General features: G+C 29.6%; 1 protein-coding gene across 11 annotated transcripts in view; it reads left to right on the forward strand.

Annotated features, from left to right (window-relative positions):
* The first annotated feature begins 3,728 nt into the window (after nucleotides 1–3,728).
* LOC129911833 (blood vessel epicardial substance) overlaps nucleotides 3,729–18,150 on the forward strand; it is a 237,852-nt gene continuing 223,430 nt past the window's right edge. For 4 of the 11 annotated variants that reach the window (XM_055989793.1, XM_055989794.1, XM_055989796.1 and 1 more), the window contains exon 1: nucleotides 3,729–5,618. The gene's annotated coding sequence lies outside the window, so the exon portion shown is untranslated. The remainder of the gene's footprint in view (nucleotides 5,619–18,150) is intronic. The other 7 variants (XM_055989787.1, XM_055989789.1, XM_055989790.1 and 4 more) reach the window with 7 other exon arrangements.

The following is an 18,150-nucleotide window of genomic DNA, read 5'->3' on the forward strand; positions in this document are numbered from 1 at the left end:
CCTCGGTCATGAAATCTTGGAGCAAATTTGAAAAAAAAGTAGAGCAAATGCAAAATTTTCGGAGTAGATTTGAAACAAAGCAAAAATCTTTAATTTTCAGGAAATTTTTTTTAATAAAATCTAATAAAGTCTTAAATTAAAGTAAATTTGATTCATAAAAAAGAATTATTTTGAGATTAATTCACCTTGGACCAATTTAATTGTTTAAAAATTGTTCATAAATGTGTTTGCGATTATAAAATAAATACAATTTAAATTCCAATACGGTTAATTAGGTTAGTTTAGGTAAACATTTTTTCTGTGTGAAAAAAGTGGAGTATATTGCTAAAAATCGGAGCGTTGGAGTAGATTGTTTTTGTGCCTCAAAAGTGGAGCAGATTTTCTCCGATCGGAGCAAGGTTTGAACCCTGGTAGGTACCTATTTAGTTCACCTCTAAAAAATAAAAAATAGTTTCTGAAATTTGTTTGTTTGTAATTTTATTTCAATTTGAAATAACTGTTACAGATTTAAACATGCATCAATTCAAAACGTATTTTTGTTTCCTATTTCCGTTCTGTAGATTGTGCTTTCGCCTCAAATCATGCAAAGTAATGTTTCATTCATGAAAATATAGATGGCGTCATAAATCGGTTAGAAGAAATATGTTAAAAGTTTAAATATTGGGGTTGTGGGTGTGACAAAATCTCAAAGATACTATTATCTACAAACAAAAAAGCTCTACTCTCTACATTTCCATATAAGTTGCATGAACGGCAAATGATTCAAAAGTATGAATCTTTTCTAGTTCAGTTTTCATGAAAAATTTGAATTTTCAATTGATACTCAACTCAAAAATTGAGAAAATTAAAAAGAACATGTAGAGCAACAAAAGAAAATAGGCTTAGTATTTTGAACAGCTTTTAACCAAAAATTTCATAATTTGATCTAAGTTATTAAAAATTTAAAAAAATAGATAATTGAAATCTAGTTAACCCTTTCGGACCCAGCGTTACTCTCATGTAACATTTTTTTAAAAACTCGTAAAAAATATTAAATTAAACAATTTTTTAGGTTACGATGGCTTAATTGAAAGATAATAATGCCTAGTTACTGGATTATTACAAAAAGTTAGTCAAATATCATACCTTTCATTTTTTTTTTTTATCGAGAAAGGGACTGAAATTCACATTTTTTTTTTTTTTGTGCAAAAAAATTTTTTTTTATATATGGTCATAATTTATAAAAAAAAGATATAAAAAATGTTAATGCAGAAAGTGTTTTGTTTTTTTGCTTAGAAGAAGAAGCATACATTATAGTTTCATAAAAAGTTATTTTCTCAGCTCTCCGACTTTTTTTGGTGGTCATAGGCAGTGCATGTTACTTACATGTAACATAAGAGAAATACATTAGTTTTGCTATTTATTATTTTGGAAAATAACTTTTTGCTATTCATATTTCTTAGTTGTGATGTTTTTGACCCGATAATACCAAAAAAACATTTTTTAATATTGATTTTCATAGCTTGGGTTCGAAAGGGTTAAGAAGGTTTTTAATGCAGTATACGAACCATTAGAAACAAATCAGCAAAAAAAAAACTCTCATTAAATGCTAAAGGTATTCACGACAGGGGATATATAAGGAAAATGTCTCCTCTTCACATAAAAGGAGACAAAAGTTTCAAAATAAGTTTTGAAAAACTCCGATTTGACCATTTATAACAAAGATTCGTCCGTTTGAAAAATCTTTTAAAGTTGGGAGACATTTTTTCCAGTAGATAAGAAAGAAATAAGAAAGTAGATCGGAAAATTTGTAGAATTTGGAAAGTAGACAAAATAAAATGCACGACTGGGTCGCACGAACTTGCTCTTAGAGCTAAGTTGCTTAAATTTTTAAGACTTTTTATATAGAAATTTGGAAAAAAAATAAAATAAAATCTGAAATCAAATTGCCCTCCAAAACAAGTATGCAGTTTTGATTGATATATTCAAAATCGTTAGAGCCGTTTTTTAAAAAACTAATTTTTTTATAAATAATATTTTGGAAAAAAAGTTTTAAAATAAAATTGGTATGCCATTTTGTAGAAATCACTAATCAACATCTTAAAACGCAATTTCAAAAAAATTCAATGTCCCGTTTTCGAAATTTTGATTTTTCAAAAAAAAATTTTCAAATTTTTTTTAAAAATCCAAAAATTATTTTTTTGGAAATTTTAATTTTGGTTTATATTTAAATTATATAAATTCTTCTTCACAAAAAATTTCGTTGAAATCGTATAAGCACTTAGATAATATAATCGGATTTGAAAAAAAACGGTTCTATCGCAGGTACCGTTCATAATGATTTTCAAAATAAAATTTCTTCATTTAAAGATAGACCTTAGCTTAAAACTTACATTTGAATTTTTTAAACAAAATCGTTGCAGCCGTTTTTGAGATATTTCAATTTTACTAAAATCGGTATATGACAAGTATGTACCGTTATTTTTAGTCCAAAAAAATTAATTCCAAAAACCCCTCTGGAGAGTTGCCAAATAACGCTACGTACCTACCAAGTTTGACATCAATCGGTCTATCCGTTTAGGCTGTAGCTTCGTTTACAGACAGACAGACTGACAGACGGACTCCCGGGACCCACTTTTTTGGCATTCTTTACCATCGTAATGTCATGGAAAAATGTTATCTCAACTTTTTTTTTTTTACGAATGCATAACTTGATATATAGTACCTACCTATATCGCAAGTAAAAATTCATTCTACAAGTATACCAAACGTAATGATGGAATACCTACGCCATTTTAAAAATTCTTAAAACTTTATTTACCTTCTAATAACTGAGAACAAATGTTTTAAAAGTCTTTAAGATAATAACTTTTTTCATTCAGAAAACAATATTGTTTTTTTTTTTTTTTTTTTTTGTTAAATATTAATTTTTAGAAAAATTTATACTCATTTGAAAATTAATTTCATTGAAACTACTATATTTAAAATTTTTAAGTTCAAAAATTAGGATTAATAAAATTATTAAAAATAATTTTTAATAGGTATTATTCATTATAAAAAAATTATTATTTATTATTAAAAAACAAATTATTAAAAGATTATAGTTTTTTTTTATAAAAAGCAATAACTAGCAAAAAAAAAAATCTTAAAGTTTTTAAAAATTTATAAAATTAAAAAAAGTTTTTTTTTTGCTAAACATTGATTATTATAAAAAAAAATAATTTAAAACTTAAAAAAATCAAAATGAAAGTATTTTTAATAAAAGAAATTTTCAAAAAAAATGCCAATTTTTCTAAGAACGAGTGTGCTTATAGGTAATCCTGAAAAGTTGAAGTTTAAACGTCAAAATCACCTTACATCCAAAAAATGCAATTCCATTGAGTTGACAAACGATATTTTTTCTGTTAAATTTGGATTTTTTTTTTTTAATTTTATTGCAAGCCCTCTACTTTAAACAAACGCTTGTTATCACAACTTAAGGCGCCAATCTTCCTAGACTCTGTTAGAATAAACAAAACTAACATTAAAATATTTCAATATTGAAATCATATTTATTGAAATATCAATATTATGAACATAATGCAAAATTGCAACCATCTCAAAGCGCACGCACCATCCACCAGCTGATAGTATTCTCAACAACAACTGTCACATTCAAATAACAACAACAACTCCAACAACAACAAAAATAAAAGCAATACCTCGTTTTGTTTAACCCCCGAAAGCACGAACACATTTTCTTGGCTCGCACAGTTTCGAGAGAGCATTGCATGTGAGCAGATGCCGGGCGATACGTACGTTTGTCGATTTGCTATATAGAAGAGCATAATATTTTTTTTTTTTTCCGAAGCTATAATAAAATTGTGAGAGCAGCGTAACCTTCGCATTGAAAATTTTTTTCTAGCTTATATAGATAGAATGATATCGCTGTAAAAAAATAAAAAAAAAAAAAAAAGTTAAACCGGTATATCAGCTGAAATTATTTTTTATCAAAACGAACAAGAAAAAAAAAACCTTGTTTTCCTCTTATTTGTCTAAATGACATTTAAATATTTTGGAGAAATACCACACTTTTTTTTATTTGCGGAAGCATCTTTGTGTGTTGTCACTGTCTGTCATGTCGGTAAGGAGATTTTTGTTTATCCAATCTCTACCACGCATATGAAATTGACAATGTAAGAAAAAAAACAAAAAAACAAAAAAAACCTTAGCGTATACATTGGAAGAGGCCATGTTTACACATTAAGCACCGTTGTTTATTTTGTGTTAATTTCCGTTTCTGTACGTTGTCCGTTGACAAAATATACACCTTCATTATGCATCACATTGGGTCAACCGTTGTTTGAGGGTTGGTGTGGTGAAAATTAAAAAAAAAAAAAAAAAATTAACAGTAAAAAAATGCCCGGAGCCGAATACCGTTTTTGACGTTGACGTTTGTAAAACGCGCGCATTCGACGCATAAGACAACCAATCAATTTAATTTTAGTACCAAAACTTGCTCCTTTTCCCCACACTCTCTCTTCCTGTCATCCTTTTTGGCGAGAGGTGAGAAGAGGTGACTTCGTGTAGAGACGTTTTGACAATAAACCCCCCCTGTTTTGCAAAAAAGTAGAATAAAATTATTGTCAAGACAGTTTCTCGGTCATCAGCGTAACGGTAGTTGTGTTTCCCGGTCATGAAATCCCTCCAGGAAATGGGAAAGTATTCTCCTTTTTTTGCCGTTTTTTTAATTAGAGAAACATATGACATATAAAACGTCAAAAAAAAGAGAGAAAAAAAGGAAATATATTTTGTGTGAGGTGAATTTCTTTCTACATATTTCTGTGTGGGGGTGGTTGGTGTTGGTGGTGTGATTATAATAAATTACAAGCATCTCATAAGGTTCAATTTAGAGTAAAAAAAAAAAAAAATACGTAAAGAGAGAAAAGTGTTTACGCAACGAAATGATGGAAGATATTATTTTGAAAATAAATTCCAATAATTGTTTGTGAAAATGGCATCCTTTGTGAAGTAAAAAAAAAAAATAAGATGATTGTGGTGAATTTCTCTTTTTTTGATTTGGTAAAACTAATTATAACCACCATCAATTCAGGGAATTGAGAAATAAGAACCATTATCGTCTCTTTTAAGTTATTTAATATTTGTCAAGGTATACCTTTTTATCTCGCAAAGTGTGGTGAATAGTTTATTCGATTCGATAGATGATGATGTTATAGGGTTTTTTTTTTTATTTTTACGCGCCGCTATTCGTTTCCCTTTTTTTAATAGAAAAGTTGATGTTTTAGTGAAATAATTGTGATCCTTGATATCATTTCTTCTCCTGTTTATCTCCTTTTTTTTCTTCATTAAAGAAGTGTGGTTAATATAAAGGAAATTATTTTTCTGAGTGTTTTTTTTTCTTTTTGTGTGTTCTGTGCGGGGGAGTAATGAATAATATAAAAAAAAAGTGTGGTGAAAAGGAAATCACACTTTAAATGTGTATGCATTTTTTTTTATGTTTTCAGTGAAACTATTTAAAGGAATACCTGTACCTTTATTATTAATTTATTTTTGGCAATAATTTTAATTTCAATAAATAAATGGATAACTTTACCTACAACGAAACAGGATAAAATGAAAGATTCAATTAGGCGGGAATGGTAAGTCAATTTCTGTCCTACCTACTTGTGTTTTTTACTAAAACATTTACTTTTGCCTACACATCTACTCACCTATCAATTTCTGACAGAAATTGTAACAAGATGATTTGTTTCTTCCTTATTTTTTGTATGTCAGTTTATTGGCAGTCCTTTATTTTTCTTAAAATCTACATCAAGAAACCTCTATGTACAATGAACGTTCGTACAAACGGACTATGATATTTTTCAGATTTGTTTTTATTTTGAGATTGGTGCTACTGTGGTGTAAGATGTACTGTGTCGCAATTTTGTTTGTACTTTACTATAGAATAGAAAGGATATTTAAAGTGTGATTTTTTCTATTTATGTAAAAGTAATACCATTTTGTGATGATTTAAGAAAACTCTACTTTGTTATACATTTAATTGTAATAATGAAAATTTCCCCTTCAATACTAATTTAAAAAACTTTGATGAGGTCTTTATTTTAAGTTTTAACGCTACTCTTTGAAACTGTGCTAAAGAAAAAATGTTGATTTTTTTGGATCGCTCAGATATTAGTTTTTGAAATGCTGTTTGACTTTAAGGCCAATTTTCTTCAAGAGATGCATGATATTCAAAGTGTTTTAGTAATTTGTTCTTATAGGAAAAAATCAATAACCAATAAAAAAATCATTCCAGAAATTGCCAGAAAATCCATAAATTTTAGAATACTTGAAAAAAACTAAAATAGAGGTTGTCTGTGAAGCCGGTTTACAGACGATGATTTTACGTGATCACGTCGTCAGAAAACAGGTTGTGTGCAGCGTTACCGCTAAGCGACTTTAGTCGCTATTAGCGACCTTTTTGAAGCCTTAGCGACCAAGCGACGACTTTTTATTCCAAGCGACCTTTTCACCAATTTCTTTATAGCGACTTTTTTTTCTAAAAATTGTATTTCTTTTTTACCTCTCAACATTTAGAGCTTCAATTTCTTTTTTCGTTCTGAACGTATTCTGAGCTTGTTCAGAGCGCGATCGATGGACTCAGAATAAGTTATCGCTCTCTGAGCAGACCGAGTTGAATGCTGAACAAGCATTTAGCAAATAGAAAAAAATTTCAAACAAATAAGATAATGGTGCAGTAGTCGGTCTAGTTTTTTATTTTAATTTTAAAAACTTGAGAAGATAAAAAAGATTGATATTTTTGCTTTTTTTTTTTTGGTGAAAACTGATTGGGTTCAAACAATTCTAGCTCTTTTCGTAGATGTCGTGCAGACATGGTTGATATGAATATTTACAGCGGAAACAATAGGCTTTCAGATGGTATACAATTTATTTAACAAAAATGGATTTTTTACCTTTTCTTTAGAAAAAATATTAAACTTTTTAATGGCGTAATTTTTTTTGTAAGTTTTTTATATACAAAAATAGATATTATGAGAAAAGAAAAAAAAGGTATTTGATTTAACTTTTTCTTGTAAATTATGATAGGATTCAAAAATTTATTCCGTTTTTCCACAAATCATACAGTTATACACATATATGTTAGGTCTTAATCTTTAGTTTAAGTAGGTACTTTACTATAAGATTTATTATATCTTATAATTTTTCTTACAAGAAAGTTGGCAAATAAATAATTTTTAGATCATTTTTTTAACAAAAGCACACGACCTGTTTTCTTATGACGTTATCACGCAAAATCATCGTCCGTAAACCAATTTTACAGACAACCACTTTTTAGTTTCTAATTTTGTTATTTTTTTTGTTGTTAATAAAAACTTTGTTTCAAGACAACTTGTGTTTATTTTTCTATTTAAAAACATATGAAAACGGTTTAGCGACCTTTTTTTCTCATATAGCGACTTTTTCGACAAAAAAGCGACTTTTTTTCAATTTTTTAGATTAGCGACCTTTTTTTTCTGAAAGCGACTTTTTTAGCGACCTTTCAAAAATATTCAACGGTAACGCTGGTTGTGTGCTTTTGTTTAAAATGAGTCAATTGAAGCGTTTACTTTTTTCAAACAATCATAATTTACAAGAAAAAGCTTTAAAAAAATACCTTTTTTATTTTCTCATTACCTATATTAATTTTTTTATTTTAAAAGCTAACAAAAAAAATATGCAATTTCAAAGCCAAGTATTTCTTCTTAAGAATAAAACCATTTTTAAATTTTTACAATGCGCAAAAAGTATAAAAATAATTTATTAAAAACAATAATTTTCATCAAAAAAAGCAAAAAAAAAAACATGAATTTTTATCTTCTCACGCCATTAATTCCATTTTTTCCCTAATAACCTATAAAAAATTTTATACCATCTGAAAGCTCAAAATATATATATCGATCAGGTCTATGAGACATCTACAAAAAGAGCCAGAATTTTTTGAACTCGATCAAATCTCATTAAAAAAAGCATTTATTTTTATGTTCTCAGGCTATGGAATCAATTTTTTTGTTTGACAACCTATAAAAACCCAACCTATACTATGTGAAAGCTTATTATTTCACCTTTCATATGAAGTATCAATCTCATTTCAAAGATTTCTACAAGAAAAATTAGAATTTTTTAAAGTCAACCATGTGGAATTTCCAGACTGAGATTACGGTACTTCCCATACTGGTGGCATGGCGCAACAGATCTCCACTGGTGGTATGATGTTTTTCGCAAGTTTCTTGATTTAACATTGTGTAGCTTGTAGTTAGTCTACCTTTATATGTTGTATACCAAATGAAAGGTAATTGTATCAGAATGCTTATAAATAATAATAAAATTTCAATCCTCTCTTGGTCAAAAGTTATAACCTGTTGAATTCTAAAATTTTATTTTACCGTTATCTCAAAATTGTGTATAAGAAAATGATTGAAACTTCGCACACATATGGTCGTGGTCATGGTCTATCATTACTTCATATACTTTATTCCTGTATCTATTAAAGAAAACAAGATAAAAATAAAAAACGATGAAAATTGGTTAAAAACGGTAAAAAAAACGTGTTTTTTAAACACTTAAACACTTGTTTCTTCCGTTATTCAGTCAAAACTCACTCAACGATGCACATGCACATGTATGCATAAGGCCAAAACCTACATGTCCTATAAGATTTTTAGGTTTACTTAAATGTTTTAATATGTTCGTAATGCACTTTGCTATACTTACTTAAAATTTCTATCATAAAAGTAGTAAATACTTGTTCTAGCGGCCCCCAAAATTAAATATTTAGAGACCCCTAAAATAAATTTTTTTGAAGCTTAGAATTGATAGTTCTTGGGGCCTCTGTTCTGATGTAATAAATACATATTTGATTTTCCATCATCAGACATAATTTATTTTGGGGCCCCTGAAAAATAAAAAAAAATTTTAGCTTAGAATTGATAGTTCTTGGGGCCTCTGTTCTGAAGTAATGTGTACATATTTGATTTACCATCATCAAACATAGTTTATTTCTTTTGGGGCCCCTGAAAAATTATTTTTGGGGCCTCAAAATTAAGTGCTTAGAGGCCCGTAAAATATAATATAATTTTTTTGGAGCCAAGAATTAATAGGTAGTGGGGCCTCTGTCCTGATTTAATATTCGGAATGCCACCAATAACGTAATGTTTTTATTTTGGGCATTGATGTATTTATGTTAGGGCCCCTAAATTGATATTTAATTTTCCATTTGATTGTTTTGAACCACTGAAATAACTTTTGAGGATCCACAAATAATATTTGTCATGTCATCAGAAAATTTGATGAATATTTTTGTCCTCCTTAGTATCTAATAGATTTTGGGGCCCCCAAATTAATATTTGATTGCCTCTCAACTAAAGGGGTTCCTGAAAAATTATTTTTTGGGATCCTTCATATAATATTTTTGGATCCTCGAAGTCATATTTTTTGGGGCTCCTAAGGTAATATTTAGTAATCCATCAACAAATGTAATTTAATTAAAAAAAAAAAATTTTTAAGTCCTGAAGTAAAAGCATTTGGTGCTCCTGCAGGGCCTTGGCTCGAAGTTGTTTTTTGCTTTTTTGGGGCCCTTAATGTATTATTTGTGGTTGCAAAGAATTTTCAAGTAATATTTTTTTAGGTCCTTAGATAAAATTATAATTTTTCTTTTAAAAAAGCAGTATTTTTTTTTTTGAGCCCCTGGGATAACCTTTTTATAAGATAAATATATATTGTGTGGCTACCAATGCATTATACATTACACTGAATGACATAATTTGTCTCCCTTGTATCCGAAGTGATTCAAATACATTTTAATTTACTTCGTAACTCAATTTATGCTAACAGTTTAATTCTCTGCATTGTCTTCAGTGGGGGCCCTGAGGTCGGTCGGGGGCCCCGGGGCGTCGCCCTGCTTGCCCCAAGGGAGTGTACGCCCCTGTCCCTACCCAAAATCATCATTTTGTCATAGCCCCAACACGTGTACAACGTCCAAACAAAACGTTGTAGCTTAGTTTCAAAATTTTTTAGATTATTTTCTTAAATGCAGTTATTCTTAAATTAATCTCATCTATCTATAGAAAAAAAATCAATTCTCTACGATTTCGCGTTTCAAACTTCATCTTTCCGTTTTACCCCTGTTTACCCTATTAAATGACGGAATTTTTAAAAATCCTTCAGTTGGATTAAGATTTAAGTTATTATCTTTCAAATAAGCTATAGAAGATTTTTGTATCTCTAATAGTTTATTTTTAATTTTTAATTGAAATTTTTTGCCGAACTGCGAAAGTCTGAGAGTCACATTTTTGTGGTGGCTGCCATGGTTCATCGATTTATGAGACGTTATCACGTCAAAAAAGTTATTTTTAAGTTTTTGTTTTAAGGTAATAAAAAAATATTTTTTTTTATTTTGTTAAAGGTAATTTTAACTTTAAAATGCAATTACAGAAAATATTTAAAGTGCCCTCCTTGTATGAATTTTAAAGGACTTTGTGTCGGAATGAGATGTGCCTAATAGAAAAATTTTTTTTTATCTAGAAAGAAGCTTTACTTATTCACAATTTTCAAGATAATCAGATTGACAAAAGTCTATGTTTTGCATATTTTTAGGTGATAAATGAAATAATGAATATGGTTCATGGTTTTTTTTTTCCAAAAACCGATCATGTAGCAGTAGCTATTACGAACGAAACTATAGGTATGTTTTGAAATAATTTTCGAAAGAAATCAAAGGAAAATCGTGCGTCGGTCGAGTTTATTTCTTAACAATAATTATATGTAGGTATCGGCCAGATTAATTAGATAAACCTTATTTACTTAACCATTTTCTTGTGCAGTTTCCGAAAGCGTTTTTGAAGCAATTCTTTGTATTATCTTGATTTTTTTTTTAACAGCTCGCTCTGGACGCCAAAATTGAAGCTTAAGTAAGGCAATTATCGTGTCATTGGAAAGAGGGGCGAAGAGCGAAGGGGACTGCCAAGATAAATTTCTTATTTAAGACAAATTGTAGCTCCCAGGTCAAGTCATTTTAGTATACAAACGACTTACGTAATAGGGGGGATTTTCTCATACCAAGTATAGGCAAAACGCGCAAATGAAGATTACTAGTTAAAGGGCGGCAAACTTGCTGTTTTAGTGTAGAATATGGAATGTGCAATGACAAATGGGAGAAAAAATTCATTGGAAAATTTTTTTACAGAATTCTATCTGCAAGACATCAGAAAGTCGTCATGGAGAAATTTTTTTGACTTCTATGAGGTGACCAGATCGGTCCCCGAATTTGCCGCCCTAGGCTCCAGCCTACTCAGCCTTCTGGTAAATCCGCCACTGCCGTCTGTCTGTCAGCCTGTCTGTTTGTAAACGTAGCTACAGCCTAAACGGATGGACCGATTAGCATTATTTGGCGACTCTCCAGAGGAGTTTTTGGAATTAATTTAAATATTTGTACTTGTCATATACCGATTTTAGTCAAATTGAAATTGCTCAAAAACGACTACAACGATATTGTTTAAAAAATTCAAATGTAAGTTTAAAGACAAGGTCTAACTTCTAATAAAATTTTTTTTTTTTAAATCATTAATAACGGTACCTGCCATAGAATCGTTTTTTTTTTTCAAATCCGATTATCTCCGAAACTGCTTATTCGATTTCAACGAAACTTTTTGTGAAGAAGCATTTATATAATTTTAATATAAGCCAAAAATAAAATTTTAAAAAAAATGTTGGAATATTTTTTTTTTTGAAAAATCAAGTTTTCGAAAACGGGATATTGAATTTTTTTGAAATTTTGTTTTTAGATGTTGATTAGTGATTTCTACAAAATGGCATACCAATTTTATTTTAAAACTTTTTTTCCAAAAAATTATTTATAAAAAATTAGTTTTTTAAAAAACGGCTCTAACGATTTTGATTTTTTTTTTCTAAAAATGCATCTTAATATATCAATCAAAACTGCATACTTGTTTTGAAGGGCAATTTGATTTCAGATTTTATTTTATTTTTTTAAAAAACTAATTACATTTTCCAAATTTCTATATCAAAAGTCTTAAAAATTTAAGCAACTTGAACTCTAAGAGCAAGTTCGTGCGACCCAGTCGTGCATTTTATTTCTAACATTTTCAGTAGGTATACCATACCGTTCTTGGTCTTTTAAATCAAACTCAAAGTGAAAGACGTTGCTTAAACTTAATTTACACTCATTCAATATTGGGAAGATCTATACAGGGCCTAGTGGATATAGGAAAGTTCAGGACTCTACACAGATTGTAAACTACCTCAAAACCATTCTGTTGCCCAAAATCATTCTTTTACAAAAATGTTTCCAAATTTATTCTTACCGGGCTTTATACCTACAGGGTTTTCAAAAAGTAATGACCCAAAAGGAATTTGGTGAAAGATCATCTGAAGGTCTCTCCTCCTTTGGTAATCATAATTAATGAATTAAATATAAATTAGTTTAAAAAAATTAAGGGATACAAAAAAAAATCCAAATTTTTTGAGTTTTTTCCTTAAAAATGGTAAAAACATTCCTTAATTTTCTTGAAATATTGATAGTTAAAGACAAAAAAAGATTCATATCTCAGCGTCTAAAAATACTTGTATCAAATTTTAAAAATTGGATGTTTAAGCTGAATGAACAAGTTATCCGAAATCTGATCCATTTAGTGGTTAAGTTAGAAACAAATTTTCTTTCAAAAATTTCAGTGCGACCGTTTTTACAGAAAAAAAAGCGACTTGAAAAACCTCATAGAAAATTTTTATTGTTTTTTACCCCTTAATATTTTTTTCAAACATTAATCTTTCTAAAAATGTAAAGTTGTCAAAATCGCGCAGTTAAAACTAACGCACTAAAAAAACACATTTTAAAACCACATTGTATGGTCGTTCACAAATTAAAAGTTATTAAATGCTCATTTGAATTTATTTTGTTGAATACAAGACCATTGCATAAGTTTACCCACATAGTGTGGGTGAGCACTATTTTTACTGCCAACGAAATATTTATTTTGTACGTGCCCGATTACATTGAAAATTAGGTAGGTAATAAGAATACAACTCAGAAAAAACTCAAATGTAATATTTTTTTTATAGAAACTTTTAAGAAGAAAAAAAAAACTGTATCACATATCGAAAATTTATGAATGAAACCCTCAAACTTTTACTTAAACACCAGAATAAAAATAGTTCAATGTAACCCGTATAAAAGCTTTCGTAAAGTGTGTGCTCTTATTTTATATTCCAGACTGGCAGTGAGACAATTATATGTTTTCGAGATATGACTATTAATGGTTTTAAATGTCAATGGGTCAATTGGATAACATATCTTTAACATATCATTCAACACTGAAATGCATATATTTCCAAGACAAAGGCTTCCACTTCAATATATTTTATATAATAATCAACCTCTATGGTAAATGATGGTTAAGTGAATATAATTGTGTTAATGTTAACCCATAACAACTCTCATGGTGTAACTATTAATTACTTGATTAATTAACATTGTGCTGGCTGATGACCATAGAGATGGCCCATCGCAATCATAAAGTTCGATGAAGCTGTTGATTGTGTTGTATAAGCCCATCATGGTCAATTTTCTTAACGACTCGCCATGGAGATCTTATATTTGCTTGTTGATGACCTTTTGAGTGTATGCAATTTGTAAGATGGTTCATTTTTGTTTGATGATGAATGAAAGGACCCCGCACATTTTGGATGGGAAGTGGCCCTCGGTGAAATTGTTTGAAATTTTAGTATGTTGTTCTCTTGAAGCTCTTGATCAAAAGTCGATATGCGCAGAAAGTAAAAAAAATGGACAGTTTTTAAGATAACGGGTTTTTTTTCGATGACTATCTCAATCCTTTTTAAGTTATAGTAACTCTCTATATTGTGTTTTGCGTCATTTTTGAGTGGAATTCATAGGTTTTTAGGGTCACTGAATCCAAATCCGAAGTCCGTTTTGCCTCATCAGGTAAGGTTTTCAAGATATCCTCAAAAATTGTCACAGCCTCAAAAAAATTTTTTCTTTGATCTGTTTGATCTGGCAGTGCGACTATGTTTAATATATATTTTTTCGGTCGCTAAAACCATATACGAAGCTTATTTTATCCTATCACTTCGAGTTTTTGAGATAACCTCAAAAAAGTAACGAACATCTTTTTTGCGGTTATCTCGAAAACCTGCTGTGATAGGACAAAATAGACTTCGAATGTGGATTCAGCGACCCTAAAAACCTATGAATTCCACTAAAAAATGACTCAAAACACAATATATAGAGTTACTATCCCTTATAAAAGGTGTGAGATATAGTCATCGAAAAAAACCCGTTATCTTAAAAACTGTCCACTTTTTTACTTTCTGCCCGTATCGACTTTTGATCAAGAGCTTCAAGATAACAACATACTAAAATTTCAGACAATTTCACCGAGGGCCACTTCCCATACAAAATGTGCGGGGTCCTTTGAAAAATTAGTGCCCGAAAGCGAGAAATTCTTAGTTTTAAATTTTTGAACACTGACATGGTCGAAATTCAACAATACTCTTTAAAAGGATCATTTTAATTATGTATGTTGTAATGGTAAAAAAAAAACTTTTAACTGATTTTTAATTTCCTTAAAATTAAAACAAACTTCTAGCACGTATCTATGTCATTCCAACACAGAAAAATTAAATAATCTATCTACAACTTGAAGGTACCTACAACTTTTTTTTTTGTGTTTTTCCTTAGCAACACCCCTTTGACCTTTAAATCTCTGTTAAAAGAGAACATAACAACAAAAACAGCTTGAACCCCGCCACTCTGCCAACCGAAATTCATTCAAACATGGGCATTGTACCTCTATACAGTGTTTCCCTTTGTAAGGATTTATGTTTGATATTTTTTTTTTATGTGCGAATAGCTGTGTTGTGTATAGATATTGTACATATGTCCTCGTAGAAAAGGAAGATGGATATTTACTTATTATCCCTGAAGGGATACCATAACCCAGCATTCTACATCCTTCATCCATCCCCATACCCCACAAAAAAAAAAAATATAAAAATCTTCCTTCATTCACATTTTGATTGGATGAACTTTAAAGGTAACACAGGTATGACCTTGATTTTCATTGTTTTACAACAACTTTGGCATAACAAGATAGAAAGCACAGAATGAGTGATATTTAAAACTGTTTTTTTATTATTTTTTTATTTTTTTAATTCTCAAAAAGGAAGGGGTTATGAAATTGCAATTGTATCCATGTAACCTTCAGGTTTGTGTTTTTTTTTTCTCTCAAGTTTTCTCTTTTTTTTTTACAATGAAATGTAGATGCAGGTGAAGCTTACAATATGCTAGCAAAAATATCGACTGAATTTTAAATTGTTTTAAAAGATTTTGAGGAAAGGAGGATACGAGTCAATGACTTTTCAGAAAAAAAAAAAAATGTTTTTAAAGAATTAATTTGTAAACAAAAATGGTTTGATCACGTTATTTCAATAAAATTCGTATAAATGTGTGAATTGATAATGTATTGTTGCGACAAATCACGAGTATCAAGGATTTGTAGATATATATTTTTTTTTTTTTTGAAAAATTTCAAAATTTAAGGTGCTAATTAACTTTTTTTTAATTTTGAATATCTAAATTGTGGCTTATTTAGTAGATACTTATTAAGTAGCTTTATAAATGAATATTTTTTTAAACTCATATAAAATGCCACGAAATTTGATGTATTACCTATATTTAAATTCTAATAATAATAATCATTAGTCATAGTCATTACCCATAAAAATGAAAGTATGTAATGAATTTTCATAATGAAGTTTAACATGGTCTAATTTTTTTTGACCAAGCACTTAGAGAAAAACGTTGGTTATTTCAATAGATTTAGGTATACTTTGTCCTAAGAAAGTATGTGGGTTAAAAATTCCCAACAACTTATTCTTAATTTAACCCTCTGTAGGCACACCTCTTTTTTTGAGAATTTGGTTTATACTTTCTCATGTCGCTAGAACTTTTTTCGGTCTCACTATTTTATAGAGAATCACATTATGAAATTGATGTAGAATATTCCGAGGAATTCGAATATTCTTTTCACAATTTAAAAAAAAATGTATTTTTACCCTTATAAAGACAGTGGGTTAAGAATGCAAATTGTTAAGGTATTTACATCCTCATTTTAAGAATAAAATGTTGAACTAACAACTTATTTCTTTTAAAACCAAAAGTGTCAACAGTAAAATTATATTAAAGTAACAAAATATTTTTGAAGCAAGAATTGAAGTCTTAACTTAATTCAAGAATACATTGTATGAGCAAACAGAATTTTTGTTTTCTCTGAGTGAATGGATATTTGGCAATAAAATAGTTTTTTTTTGGCCAAACTTAAAAAGAATTGTTTTGTATTTGTTTTATTCTTGCGTTCTTTGACCTCAGGGACCAGTAAATCACATTTAATATAAAATTAAACCGATACGTTTTTGAGATATGATTTTTCCAGTATTATATTGTGGAAGTATTCAGGATATATCTTGAGTAAAAAATCACCAATCTGTCAATATTAAGAAAGAAACACTTTAATTACTTTCCTAGGTCCCCTCAGAAGTTTAAGTCCAATGATGCAAAGGGCAAAGCATTTTCAAAAAAATCGTTTATATTCTTTTGAAGCCTCAAAATTTTGAATTTTATGTGTAAAGTCTGAATACTTATGGGAAGAAAATTTAATTTTCTACAAAAAGTTATTTACTTAAAATTTTCGAATTCAGCTTGCTTTTCAAGTTATAGGTAGAAGAAAAGTCGAAAAAAAAATCACAAAAACAGTCGAAATTGTTTTCATATCTCTCCGATAACGCTCATACATATTACATATATACTTTCATAGCTTATCCATATCCATAGGTTAATCTATGGATAATGATTTTGTAACTATGCAAGCAATAGATACAAATTTAAAACTTCGATGATTTCTGTGTCACAAAATTGTCTAAAAAAATTACCTTTTTTTTAATTCACAAATTGGACTTAAAGAATCTGAGGTGACTAAGAAAAGTCACTTAGGTGCGGGGTCTTCTTTTCAGATTTAATACTCAATGTAGGTGCCGTGAAATAACGCCGAGCGAAATAACGCCGAATTCCAAAATTCGGCGTTATTTCACTTTACAAAAGCGAAATAACGCCGAATTTCAACATTCGGCCTTATTGCACTTTGTCAAAGTGAAATAACGCCGAGTTCCAACTGAGAAATAAGGCCGAATGTTAGAAAAGTGAGCATAAGAGCAGACGCAAGTTAACCGGTATGTTACCCTTTTTTTTATTTTCAAAGGCATATAAGGCCCAAATTTATTTGGGCACAATGGCTCCCATACTAATTTGGGACTTATGTCCATCCCATCGAGGTATAGGTTCAAAAAAAGTTTTGGCTCTTATATGCCTCTTAATTATTCATTAACCTAGATAAGTTTCAAGAGGTGATAAAAATGTGGCGCAGGGACATAAGACCCAAGGACATAACGCCCACTCTTTATTTTTGGGAGTTATGTTCCACTTGAGTGGGACGACATTTAATTTAAGAATTATATCCCACTTGAGTGAGACATCAGCCCAACATATTTTTTATTTAACTGGGACATAAGCCCCACACTTTTCGAAATATAAAATAATAATGTAGAATAACTTTTGTTCTATTTTATTCGCGTTTTGTTTCAGATTCTTTAAATGAAAAAGAAACTTTGAATACAACCAACCTCGCATGATAAGCGCGGGTCATTTTGAAAATTATATCGCAAATAGGGCGGTCACCACAATACAAAGATAAGAAACGAATAAATCCCACCTGTTTTAATTGGTGGAAGGCAAAGCGGAAAAAAATTTGCTTACATGAGAATCTATTTAATTTTCGGAACCCAAACGCGAAGCGGAAAAAATTTTGCCCACGGGAGAATCAATTTTGAGGTGTGAAAATAAAAATTCGCGCGAATTTTTATTTTCACACCTCAAAATTGATTCTCCCGTGGGCAAAATTTTTTCCGCTTCGCGTTTGGGTTCCGAAAATTAAATAGATTCTCATGTAAGCAAATTTTTTTCCGCTTCGCGTTTGCTAAGTTATAACACAAACATATCTTTGTTGTTGGTATACACATAAAAACAATAATAATACCCAGGACTTA

Source organism: Episyrphus balteatus, chromosome 2, assembly GCF_945859705.1.
Source record: "Episyrphus balteatus chromosome 2, idEpiBalt1.1, whole genome shotgun sequence".
In the NCBI taxonomy this organism is placed as follows: Eukaryota; Metazoa; Arthropoda; class Insecta; order Diptera; family Syrphidae; genus Episyrphus; species Episyrphus balteatus.